Below are 13,293 nucleotides of genomic sequence, written 5' to 3' on the forward strand. Positions count from 1 at the left end.
GAGCGGGGGAACGGAGGGGGGAAAAATCCAGCAAGACATCCTGGTTATTAAAACCATAAAAGTTACAAGTGTGATGTTTTCTGTTTGCCTGGTGGAGCGGCATCCAGGAGTGGAACAGGGTGCGTGCAAAAGCCGCATCTCGCAAAGGCAACAGCCCCTGCGCGGCTGGCAGCGTTGGGCACCGCTGCCCGATGCGCTGCCCGGCCGGGCTCCCCGGACGCGGTCCGGCAGCGGCTCCGCCGGAGTTCGGCGCAAACTCGGGAAAACAGCTCTCCCCAGCCGTGGGAAGCATTTCACACGCACCGTGGGCTCGCTGACGGCACTTACCTCCCGGAGTCAGGCTGTGTCTGCTGCCTACGAGGGAATTTTGAACCGGTAAATTTACCTGAGACCAACAGCGCGACTAGGACAAACGCAGCCACCGGGAGAGCGCGTTCACTTGCTGGAAGCGCGTTAAATTAAGGCTCGGGTTTAGTTTTTGGGCAACTCACGCCAGCTGCTCGCGGGCAGAAGCTACAAGCCCCGGGACGCCAGGATACGCGTTGCCCCGAGAAGGATGGGGGGGGGGCGGGGGGGGTGTTTAAATATATTAACGTCGTTACCTCCTCGCCGCTTAGCAGCGGAGTGCACCCCGACGAGGACGGCGCCCCGCCGCGTTCCTCCCACGGGGCGGGCTGGGGTCAGCGCTGCCTCCCGCGGCCCTCCACCGCTCTCCCAGCCCGGCGGCTTTAACGGCGGGGCGGGAGCGTGTCCCGGGGGAGGGGGCCGCCTCCCGGCGGCACCGGCACCGCGGCGGGCAGGGCCGCCCCCGGCGGCAGGCGGCGCTCCGCGGCCGGCACTGGGTGTTGCGGCGGCGGAGCCGCGCCGATCCGGAGCGAGCCGAGTCGAGTTCGGGAGCCGGCAGCGGGGCGCAGCGCCGCGATGGAGCGGGGAGCAGCCGGCCCCGGTCCCGGCGGGCAGGAGGCAGTGCATGAGGTGAGAGGGCGCTGCGGGGCGGGGGGGGCCCGGGGTCACCTGGTGGGCTGTGCCGCCCACCCGGCTCTGGGTGGCGGCAACTTTGCCGGTGGCGGCCGCTAACTTGCCGGAGCCGTGCGCGGAGCGAGGGACGAAGCGAGACCCTGGGCGAAGCGCGGCCGCCCCGCCCCGTCCCTCCCTGTCCGCCCCTCCCGCCGGGGCGCGGCAGGACCCCGCTGGAGGTGGGCCCCGGCGGTGCTGCCCGCGGGCGGGCGTCAGCCCTGGGCTGCGCGGTGGCCGCTGCTGATCCGGCGGGCCGCCCCTCCCCGCGCCTTGCCTGGGCACCCCGGCCGGCGGCCCGTCCTCCCGCACCCCGAGAGCGGCAGCCGAAGGTAACGGGGTCTGGCGCTGGTAGCAGGGCGTCGGTGGCGCTCCGAGCTGTAGAGGGGGCGCAGCGTCTGCTCGTGCCTGAACTCCCCGAGAACACTTTTTTGTTTGCTTGCTTGCTTTGGTTTTTTTGGGGTGGAGTTTCGTTTTAGTTACAGAAACAGAGTGTATTGAGCTGTCACTGAAATGACGATGGTGTGCCCTGGCATGTAATTGCACAGGAACCCCAAATCCTGTAGTTTTTGCTTAGGCAGAGCTCCCGCTGGGTTCCCGGGTCTTTCTCAGGGTTTACAAAAAAATTAAATCTTTAGTCAGGTCGCAACATCTGCTAAATAATATGTATAGCTAACGTGATTATGAATTTCAGTTTGGATTCTAGGCAAAATTTGCTCTGAATATGCATGTCATTCATCGTTAATGTTTGCTAAATGTGTTACTAAAAGTTTGAGTGCGTATTCTCAGTGAGATCAGACCATAAATTGTGAAGGAATATCAAGGGTCTGTCTTGATTCAGAACCACACCATACAGTTTTAATATACTGGCTTCAGCACTGGCCCTGAAAACGGGTTAAGATTTGTCCCGAGGAAGAAGGTTCTTGTCTGTAAGACCCTTGACTACCCTGATCACTTCTAGTGGAGTCTTCTGAAGAGGCAAGCTCTCATTTCTGTGCAGTGCTTGTGCTGGGGTTACTTTTGCAAGAAGAACTTCTTACCACATCTTTCTCCCCAGGGGAAGATTGACTAGGTCCATAAAAAGTGGCGAACCCCCACCTGAGGGCATGGTTTTAGTTCAGCATGCAGCACCAAAGTTATTTCAGAAGGAAGGTTTCTTTTGAGTCTGCTTATTCCGCTCCCCACCCCACCCCCGGCTATTTCCATGGTTCTGAAATGACTTGAGGATGACCTTCAGAGAAAGAAGTCAGCTTTGCTCAGAGGAGCAAACCTCTTTTATTTGCTCTTCTTAAGGCTTCCCTAAAACAAACAAGCAGAGCATTTGGAAGGAAAACTACAATTGAATATTCAGCACTTCCTTTCCCTTGGGTAAAAGCTGATAGACGTTCCCACTTGTTTTGGAAAGGTTTCTAGCCAAGCACGAAAGATCAGATCTGACACTGCTAAAGTAAAACATGAGGTAAGGCAAAGGAGGGTAGTCCTTTTTTATACATCATTCTGTATGTGGGGAAATGGGGTTAAAAACTAGGCCAATTGTCTCAGTTCTTCTTCCATGACACTTTTCTTTTGGTGGGTTAATCAGTGTATCAGTTTCTGTGAAAACTCAAGACTTCTGCCTTTTAAAAAATATTAGTAATATCTCCACATATTTTCAGGCAGTACATATCTGAGACAACATATCTATTGTACTCGCTAGGAGATTAACAGCACTTGGCCTTGCGCCTCTGGTCTTGTGCCTAATAATACATTGTGGGAGCACTGCATTAACTGTCAATAAATGTCTGTCATCTCTCTGGGCTTAATTACAGAATGATTTTAAAACAGCACACAAAGGGAAGTTTCAGCTCAGCTTTTAAGTGTGATACAGCCCTGTATATGAATAACTCTCATGGTGCCTGGATCTATCAGCAGTGTCCCCATTAATAAAGCCCTGCTTTGTTTATGTGGCTTTGGTTTTGAAGCCCTAAAATGTATGAGTTCATTTTTTTTATTTCCCTTTAGCAGCTCCATGTTGATAAAACATACGAAAGAAGAGTAGCATTTCTTTGCTGAACAGGGTGCTTAGGCAGGATTGTGGCGGTCTTCAGATGCTTCTTGTCTTTCCCTTTTCTTTGTTGTTGTTGTGTTTGATTCTGGGAGAAATCCTTTTAAATGCCTGGCTACGATTTCAGGACAGCCTAAGAAATTGCTCCCAGGTAGTTGTATTGTGCCTTGCACTGAACCGAGTACTGTCTGCAGTCAGCGTCAGTAATCAAGCTGGTGTTGGATGGATTTTTATACATTGTGGAAACCCTTGTACTTCTCTAGCACAAGACCTGTCTAACTGGAGAAGCTAGAGCCAGAAAAGACGGTGGTAACTGACAATTCTGTAGCTCACCTGTGCTAACATTGTGCACGGGTACTGTTGGTACAGGGTAAGAGTACCCAGATGGTGAATTATTCCAGAGTATTGTCTTCTGAATGCTCAGCATAGCTTTTAGCTTGTGAACTTGCATGTAGACAGCTATTTGATTGCTTGTTTTGAGCAATCAGGGGAAAGACCGAACTGGATGTGATCACTATGTCCTCAGATTGTTTGCAAGGTGGAAAGAGAGGCAGCATTTTAAGATTGAACAGATGATAAAAATAAATGTTCCATTTGAATGGTATTAAGGGAAGAAACAGAAAACGGGAGGCAGTGAAAACTCTTAAACATTTTTCCAAAAGTCTAAGTGATTGAGAAGCCTTTGTCCTATTTTAAAAATTTCGTAGGCAGTCAAAGACCAGAGGGTTAGATTTGTGATACAGATGGGTCTCAGTAGGGGGTTCAAAAACTTTGTCAGATATATATGTAAGTGATAAGGATTGAGATTGTTTCTTTTCAAACTTTTTGTAGCTCTACTAAAAAAATGAAGAAGCCATATCAGCTCTGGCCAGGTACCTCTTTGTATATTCAGGGTGCTTTGCATTGCATCAAGTAGCTTATTTGCTTAATTAAGATATTTAGTTTTGAGTTATGTGACTTGCATGTTTCCCGACTCAAATTAATGTCTTCATCAGATTGATTATGACACCTTTTATAATCAATGGACCTTAATGCTTTGTTTGCATCAGTCAGGCATTTTTAAGTACCTATTAATTAAACCAGACAACCTCAGGTTACTTACTTTCCTGGTGTATTCTTATTCTGCATCATACTTGAACCTACGTCCTATTTCAGGAGGCAGTTTAAGCCAGTAAGATTCTGTGCTGTGTGGTTAAATGGTGAGCAGAATAAAAAAAATAACGTCTTTGAAGACTCCGGTGCTGGTCATATTGGCTGATGCAAAACGAGTGGCTTTTCCTGACTTCCCAGCAGAATGGGTGTATGCTCCCCATGTGACTCAAGATGACAGAGGGGTCAGAGTCCCTCTGCTTTCTTAATACTGTCCTTCTGCCCTTACCAACTCAAAAATCATCTGTGATGTCTAACGAAAAGCTGATGTGCTTTAGGATAAGTGCTTTACATTTTAAAACTTTCAGTGTTTCCACTAACCTTAGGTGCATGTATTCCACTGAAGAGCAATTTCTGGAGCATTATTCTTCTTATTAAATATTTAAAATATCTTTATATTTTTTCACCCTGGAAAAAGATAAGAAGTATACAGTCTCCCAGCTTCTTAACATGAACCGGCATCTCTGATAATCATTCAGGTTATACCAACAAATTTGCCATTTCACAACCATTTGGTGAAAAAATCTAAAACTTTAAAGCGAATCAGAGGTTTGTGGTATTTTTTCCAAATGACAGAAACCTAAGGGAAGAGTTTAAATTACTGTAATTGAATCAAGTCACTTTAATGTGTTCCCACTCCTGAGTAGAAAAGGTCCTCTTTCTCGTTGTTTTTCAGGATTCTAAATAGCTACGTTAAAAATAAGGATAATAAAGACTGAAAGACTGTTGACTGTGATGCCAGCTATAGGTAAAAATGAACCTAAAGCCATTATGTTTACAGGATATCTACACAAATAGTGGTTCTCCATGCTCTGTGCTACTTGGTTAACTCGAGTCCTTTGTTTTCTGAGCTCTCTTGGTAGCATTTGTGAAGTTTGTTGAAAACAAGGGATCCAAGTAAAGCGTGTTAAATTAGAGTTCTGCACAACTGGCAGGAGGTAAATCAGCATTAGACAAACGGGAAAGAACATGAGCATTTAAAAGGAAAAATGTTGTACTCAAGATTCTAGGAATATTAAAGCAACCGAGACAAAAGAAAAATAAAGCATTAAAAAACGTATCCTTTCAGTGTTGTTTCAAAAGGTGAAGAATTACACATGCTGGTGATTATGGAGATTATTCTCAGGTGTTTTTTTTCAGAGCTTTGTGTTTCTTGAAGAAACAAATAGTGTTTAGACTGAGATGGTACCCACAAGAAGACCTTGTAAATATTAATGGTGTGAGGTTTTTTTGACAATTAAGTTAGAAGGCTGAGACAAATGGTTCTATAAATGGCTCCGTCAGCAGAATAAATAGGCTGATATCAATTGAGCAGAGAATAATGGGCAAGATCCAGCATTGTCTATGTGCCGGGTTGTCTTGTGCCAGGATGCCCACTGCATCAGTGAATAGGAGCTCCGTGGGAACAGCTGTGGGCGTGCTGGTGGTACCCTTCTCCATCTGAACTCCATCACTCCCGAGGTGGAAAGAGGTGCTGACACATAATAGAATCATAGAATCATTTAGGTTGGAAAAGACCCTTAAGATCATTGAGTCCAACTGTTAACCTAACACTACCAAGTCCACCACTACGTTGGCTTTGCTTGGTACACCTGGGATTTGAGCATGGTCCCCTGGGAACTTTGGAGAGGAATGATAAACCTGTTTATTTTCTGAGAAGAGCCATTCTGAATGTGTATATATCTTGCCATCCTGTGATTTTATTATTTTTTTAAAATGTTTCCAGTCAGACATATTATTGGAATGAGCTGAAAATGAGGTTTCTCAGATGTACTGTAATGCAGGCATTGTGTGTTGACACTGAATCAAATTCCTCACACGTGATGTGATTTTATGCATATTTACCCCACTGTCTGACTTACAAGACATCTGTAATTTTAAAATGTTTAAGGAGAGACTGGGCAGATGGAAGGAAAAAAGGAGGAGAAGTAAACCAGTCAGATTTCAGATAAACCATCCTCCAGGGATTTGGCACAGCTATGACGATATTTTTTTATGCCAAACCTTGTACCCCTGAAAAATATACCTAACTTCTTCAAGTCTAGCTCATTTCTGAGACTTTGGGATTTTGTCTATCCAAGGCGTTAAACAGAACTGGCTCCTGAAGGGGAAGCTCATTTCCACCCACTACTTAGTTTCTTTAGTTAGAACTGCACCTAAGCTATTGCTTTTAAATCTTTGTCACATCAAACCAGCTTTGAATCAAGGAAAGTACTGCTTGGTTACTCATTTGACTGAAAACAGGTATCTCTTAGGGCAGATCTGCTTACTCTGGTGACTTTGAAGGTGTGAAAATTTGCATCATCTCATGGTCTCTCCCTTTTGCTGCCTCCTCCCCCTCAGTCCCTTCCTTGCCGTGGGGCTCAGCAGTGCATGAACCATGAGCCCTGGTTTCTGTGCCTTACACTGTTGCCGGTTCAGATGGGTTTTGGATTACTGGGCTGTTACTGGCCTGAGCTGGAATGATTTAATTCACAGATAAACTCAAAATTTTACTGCTGCTTACTGCTGCTTACTGGTTACTGCTGAAGCGACACTGAATGAGCAACGATATAAAAACACCATACTCAGCATCAACAACAACAGGAATGTGCTGGTTTAACCACACAAGTGATGTAGATTAATGAAGGAAACAATATGTGATTTCCGTTAATGAGTTGAGGTCACGTTGCTTGCATGGGTGGTGTGAAGCAATGTCAGCCAGGAGCCACTGTCTGAAGTTGGTTATCTCAGTGATGGACGGGTTTTTCAGTGTGTAGAAAAATGTTCTAGTGGGGGGTTTTTTATATTTTTTTTTTTTTAAAAGAGGAGCATCCTGCTTTGGAAGTGAGATGGAGACCATTGCTAGAGAAAGTGCATTGTCAGCAGTGCAAATCATTGAACAGTCAAAATAATACGATAAAGGATAGGCTGAGTTTGAGTGAAGATGAGGGGCGTTTGAACTTCTCAGAGTAAAGTGCAAGAATCCTAGCTACTCTGTGCTGAGCAGATTGTGATGGACAGCAGGGGAGACAGTTGTTTTATTTCAGATTATCAGTGCAATTTTTTTCAACTGGTAAAGCCAGGAAGCCGGAGCCTCCATGGAGACCCTGCAATCACAATATAAATTCATTCAAGAAAACTCTGAGTGAAACCCAAGTCTCTTTTGTTTAGAGCTTTTCAAATATTATTCCAAGGCTCAAGTCTGTATGGGTTAGGATTCCACTTTATTCTGACCTGCCAGGATGACATTTTTACTTGGTTCTCAAGAATGAATTCTCTTTTCTCACAAACCACCTTTGATAATGTTATTGAGTTAAGGAGGAAATACTTTAAAAAGCAGATATTTCCCAGGATGTGGAGCACATCCTCAGAAATTTTAGTTTCTAATTCTGACATCAGAAATGATTGCTTTTGGAGACCACTGTAACGTGAATGAAGTTAATGAAGATTATGATAGACCATCGAGATGATTGATATTTTCTTTCTTTATTTCATGCTTCCTTTCCTCTTTTATGTTTTTCTTGTAGTGAATTTGCAGTTATATTTTGATGGCAGAGACTTGCTATATGTCTCCACGGACAGGCTAGTACCACTTTGTTACCATTACTGGCCCTTTTGCCATCTTTTCAGGCTGCAAGACGTTGTTCAGCTGAGCTGTTAAATTTGTTTACAATAACACATGTTGACCTCATTCTGTTTGCAATAACATCCCGTTGACCCCATGCTCAGAATAATGACTGGTCTTACCTGCCAGACCTAAGCAATGAGTGAAGCCACAAGAGGCTTGTTTGTGGTTTCTGTTGATGTGTATGGTATGCTTACTTTGAATGATATCATTTATATGATGTCTTTCAATATCCAGAAGCACACAGTAAAATCTTGACCCTGTTATGTTTAATTGTGGAGACAGTTCCTGTGGCAGTACTCATTAATATATTCAGTCTTAGTTCCCAGCTAAGTTTCGTGTATCTCTTCTAGCTTGTCATTCAGCTGAACTTGTGTTCATTGATTCAGGGAAAGTCATAGTACCACATTAGTGCCTTAGGGACATCTCCACTCTTCAGCCTACAAGAAGGCGGGAACAACTCCAGTCATACCAGTTCTAGTTCAGATACAGTTGATTTGCTATAAGTTATCTGCCTAGAATAATTTTCTTGCTCTGTTCTTGTCTCTCATGTTTTTCAAGGTCATTTATTCAGGTTTGCCTTTGACCTGTAGTTTTTAATGTTATTAGAATCTGTAAAGTCATCAAAGGTGTTTCAGGAAGGACTTTTCTGAGTACGACTCTTAAAACCTGTGAAAACCTTTGAAAATATATATGGATTAGGGAAGCTGATCAGGTTTACATATGAAAGAGAGAAATATGAGAAATTCAAAAAGTCTTTTCATGACAAGTTGAAGTAGTCTTGAAGCAGGTATAAGGCTCCATTTTACACCTATTGATTTAGAAACAAAAGGTTGAGTCCTTTGGGGCTTGGAAATGCACAGTATGCACAACCTTTTCTGTATCCACCGAGAGCAGAAGCAACATACCCTCCATGCTTTTGAGAGTCCCAGCATTTGATAATTGTAGATTGCAAATCTCCCCTTTTGTGTGCATATTCTTCAATGTAAAGGTCACTACAGTATTTCTGGGTTTAGTATTAAATTTAGTGTTTCCCTAAACCCCTTATTCCGAGTTCAGCCTCTCCTGGTGGTTTTATGAGGCATCATGCTGTGAAGGCTTCCGCTGGCTGCAGAAAGACTTGAATTTGTTCTGCAAACTGCTGTCAGGGGCTCTGCAGTGGGAGCAATTCCTGGCTAGATGGCAGGGAAATGTTCTTGGCTATGCTGAGGTAAATCAAAGGAGCCTGTTCAGATCCACCTTGGTATAAATGAGAGCACAACATGAGATGTTTGTTCTTGTATTTCTTTGTATTTGTACTGAGGTCTGGAGTTAAAACCTTCAGAGTTATGGATTAATAATATATTGCCCTTGGACTAAGAAGGGTAAAACTTCTAATTTTATTTCTTTTCTAACTTTAAAGTAAAAATTAGTGAAAAGAGCTTACATTCAGTGCCTAATCCTGCCAGACTTACCTTTTATGAGTAATTCTTATTCACACGAACAATCCTACTGAATACATCAGTATCCTGACGCTGATGGACTCGTGTAAGTAAGGGGTTTCAAGAGTGGGTCCTTACAGAACATTTAAAAACCTTTTATTTATCAAATCTCATACATTCTAATTACTAGTTCACAGTTCATATGCTTTGTCATGTTAATAAGTGTGGTGAATCATTTTTAATAGCCGTTGTGTTTCTCTGTAAGCTCTGATTGCGTCAGTGGTAGACTGTGACGAATAACACCTGTTCAAATGCTGTACATGTGTATGTGCATGCTTCTCAGAAATACACCTTTTTGTTTCATATCAAACATAACCCCTTATGCAACAACCTACCATTCCAAATACTGAATTTTTTTCCTTTTTTTTTTTTTTGAAGATTGTCTAGAATGAATTTATTCCCCAAATAAAGGGAAGCACCTTTAGCTTAAGTGAGAGAAGACCAGTGTATGATCCAAGACTCATACTTCAGTATGTTTTAATGAACTGGATTAATTGAGCTACTTATAAAAAAGTGTTATAAAGAGGGCACATTGCTATATGCTTGTATCAGTGTGAAAAACCAAAGTCAGATGAGGATTTGTCATCTATAATGGCAGGAGCCTGATTCTTTTCTGAAGCCTCTGGAGTCAGCATTTCCCTGGGCTCTTCCTGCCTCCTTCTTGGTTGAGATTTTTCAAGCGTGATCTAAAAACCAAAGGGAGTTGGTGACATGATTTTCTTCCCCCTACTTTTTGCTTCCTTGGCATCCTTTGTTCTGATTATTCATACTTGAATATCCTTGCAAAAAGGGCAGTATCTATTTGTTCTTCTTTTACCCCTGGAAGTAACCAATAATAATGATAAGCTAAGGGTACTGTTTATTGTAGAAGGCTAACAAGCACAAGGAGTGAGATAAACAGTAGGCTCAATGGTGGCATGTGCGGTTGGTCAGCTGTGCAGATTTGTACCCTTTTAAACTCTGTGAGAAGAAAGAAGAGAGAAAGAAGCCGATTACCACCATTGGCCTTCATGGTGTTAGCAGTAGCTTTGACAGGATAGATTTCATCTTTATTTCCAGTACTCTTCGTCACCATCACTTCAGAGATCTCTGTGGGGTCCTGGCATCGTACACTGCGGTCCTGGCATCGTACACTGCAGTCCTTGCCTTGAACTTTGTCACAAAGCTATATGAGGCCCATAATGACCTACTTAACAGGATTTTGATAGTGCTTTCCTTCTCAGTAACCTAGTTATTGCCTTCCTTAGCTCAACCAACCTCAATTGCAGGCAGAACTGTTGAGGAGACAGAGTACAGATCTCAGAGGAATTCACAGAAATAGTTTGCAATCCTGACAGAGAGCAATATTTTCTTAATTATCTTTTTCCATGAATCTCGAGAATCCACTGGAGTATGTCAGTTTATACCACTCTTGGTATTCTCAGAAGTGGACCATTATTAAAAAGAAAAAAGGTAAAGTAATTGTACCACAGAAAGATCCTACTCTACGATTTCTAAGTTATTCTATGCATCACTGGAGATTTCAGTGCAAAACAATGAAGCAAGAGACACAGCTGCAGTTATATTAAATAGCATAGAAAGGTATAAAAGAAATCAGAGCCTTTATTTTCAGAATATAAATGAAAATGCAGTGTTTGGGTTTAGGAGCAAACCGCTCCTAAGAGCAGGATATGTCGTGATTGTGCATTACGAGGTTCCTTGAACCTTCCAGTGAATTGTATTGTATTAGCCACTGATTTTTCCATCATATTTCCATTTATGAAAGTTAGTAGAGGTGATCTTACTTTGAGCCATTCATTGCTGGAATTACAGCTGGCCATTAAATGTATTCAAATAGTCATAATATAAGCATAATGATCCACTCTTGCTTAAAATAAGTTAGTGTAAAATTGCACAGACTGATATTTTGACTTAAAATAGTACCAGGTGAAAGTAGAACAACAGTGTTCAAGCTTTTTATCTGTACATCTGGCACTATTTTCTGTCCTCTGTTGTCATGAGCATGAGTATTGTCTCCATCACTTATCCATTCACAAGGATAACAGGTGTCTCAAAGAACCACCTAAAGTGACTTCACAGTCATCAGCTGCATATTCAGCTGATGAATAAAAAGGTGTAGGTCCTTACAAGCTAGGCTCAGCAATGCCTGGCTTCAGGTTTCTGGATGAACTCATAAGCTCAAGGTTTGGTTTCTGTGCTGCCCACACCATGCGTGTGTGGTGCAGGTGGGTCCCTGAACAGATCTGTTCTGGAACACCCTCTCGTCCTGCTCCCCAGTTACTCAAGAGTTGTGTAGCGTGACCCAAAGCTTTTCTGCAGCCTGCACAGCTGAGTTACTGTTCTCTGGAAACCAGAGTACTAGAAAGTGTGGGAACAGGCAAGAACCTAGGTATCTTTAGTGCAGATGCAGGATACAGACAGGTTTTGTACCTGTTTGCAGAAGGCAGGAAGCGCTCCAGACTAGATATTGTCATTATATTTATTTTTTTTTCCCCCTTTTCTGCAGGAGCGTTTCTGAACCCCTGCAACATAGCCAAGGCTGAGTCAGAGCAGTGGGCAGGTACCTCCCTCAGTCCCATTAAAACTGGATTGTCTTCAGGCATAGTTGCCTTCAATCCTTTGAAAGGACAGAGCTGAGCCTGCTGTTTTCTTTCGGAGGGCAGTGAGGTGGGACAACAGTGCCCTTGAGCTGGAGCAATGAGACTGGGAATTAAGTTGCCCTCTGGAGTGAAAACCTCTGATTCTGAACACGTGGGGCAGTGCTCTGACTTCTTGTCTGGGCATTTCCTTCAACTCCCACGCCAAAGCTGTGCTAACTGTGCCAGAAACTCTTGGGGCTGGGGGAGGGAGCACAATACTAGCATGATCCTGTGCCCTGTATTGGTGTTGGTATGTAGCTTGCTTCTCCTACAGTGGGAGTGAGGATGAAAGATAATGAATGAATGTGATAATGAAACGGGTATCCCTCTGCCACTTCCGTAATTTTATCTGAGCCAACTGGTAAGTGTTGGAGTGCCAGGAAACAACATGTGGGTTTCCAGAGATCCAAGGATTGATTTAAAAACATTTTTATGTTGCTTACTCACCAATGTTACGTTTCTGCTACACCAGTGGGTTCTCAACAGCATAGCAATAAGTACAATATTAGTACAGTTATGGTTAGGTTTTTGTAATTGTAAAAGCAGTTATGTAAATGTAAAAGCAGTTTCATTTATCAGTTTTTATTTCCCATCCGCATTTTTTACTGTGTGTTCTGAGATGCCTTAAAGTGCCTCTGAAACAAACAGCATGGTAGCAGTAGAGGTTGTTAAATCCATAGTAGTAAAGGAAACTAAACGTTTTTAACAGAAAATGAGACAAAGCTCATTAATTAAATGTTTGGTTGTGTGTCAGAGTGGGTGCTTTCTTCCTTGCAGTTGCACTTACTGACTCTGGTGTGGTTCTGGCAGTAGCCAGAACCTGGAGGGACAGCCTCTCAGCTTCTTGGGGGAAGAGAGGAGAGAAGTATGAGACCTGATCACTGACTTCCATCCTTTTTTTTTTTTTTTTTTTTTTTTTAAATTTTCTTGAGTGGCAGGCATAGGTATGAGACAGAGGCAAATCCCTTGGAGCTTTGTGGAGGCAAGATGTGCGTGAAGTGATGCCAAAGTCCCTTTGGATGGGAGGACAAGGCAGGCATCCAGAAAGGTGGTGTTAGGAGTGCCCTTTGTGACCTGGCACGCAGGACATGGCAGGAGAGGAGGCTGAAGTGAGGTTGCAAGAGGGAGCTCTTGACTGGAGCTTCCATTTCAAAGCTTTTTGAGGGCAATAGGTTTATTGCATCTGGGAAGCACTAAGAACCTAGTGATTGGGTGCATGCGTGGCCAGAGAAGATAGGGACCAAGCTATAAGAGCTTTGAGTAGTATTGCACTAGACAGTTCTGACTCCTTATGGGCATTGGTGCTGTAGAGCACTTTGAAGAGTCTGTCTACACAGAAGGTACTGCTCAGCCTTAATG

General features: G+C 43.6%; 1 protein-coding gene across 4 annotated transcripts in view; it reads left to right on the forward strand.

Moving 5' to 3' along the window:
- The first annotated feature begins 871 nt into the window (after nt 1–871).
- The window catches only part of KCNG2 (potassium voltage-gated channel modifier subfamily G member 2), a 56,952-nt gene continuing 44,530 nt past the window's right edge, over nt 872–13,293 (forward strand). The window contains exons 1-2 of one of the 4 annotated variants that reach the window (XM_075745200.1): nt 872–975; nt 2,308–2,473. The gene's annotated coding sequence lies outside the window, so the exon portion shown is untranslated. Of the gene's footprint in view, nt 976–1,207; nt 1,347–2,307; nt 2,474–13,293 lie in introns of those variants that run through there. The other 3 variants (XM_075745199.1, XM_075745201.1, XM_075745202.1) reach the window with 3 other exon arrangements.

Source organism: Balearica regulorum, chromosome 2, assembly GCF_011004875.1.
Source record: "Balearica regulorum gibbericeps isolate bBalReg1 chromosome 2, bBalReg1.pri, whole genome shotgun sequence".
In the NCBI taxonomy this organism is placed as follows: domain Eukaryota; kingdom Metazoa; phylum Chordata; class Aves; order Gruiformes; family Gruidae; genus Balearica; species Balearica regulorum.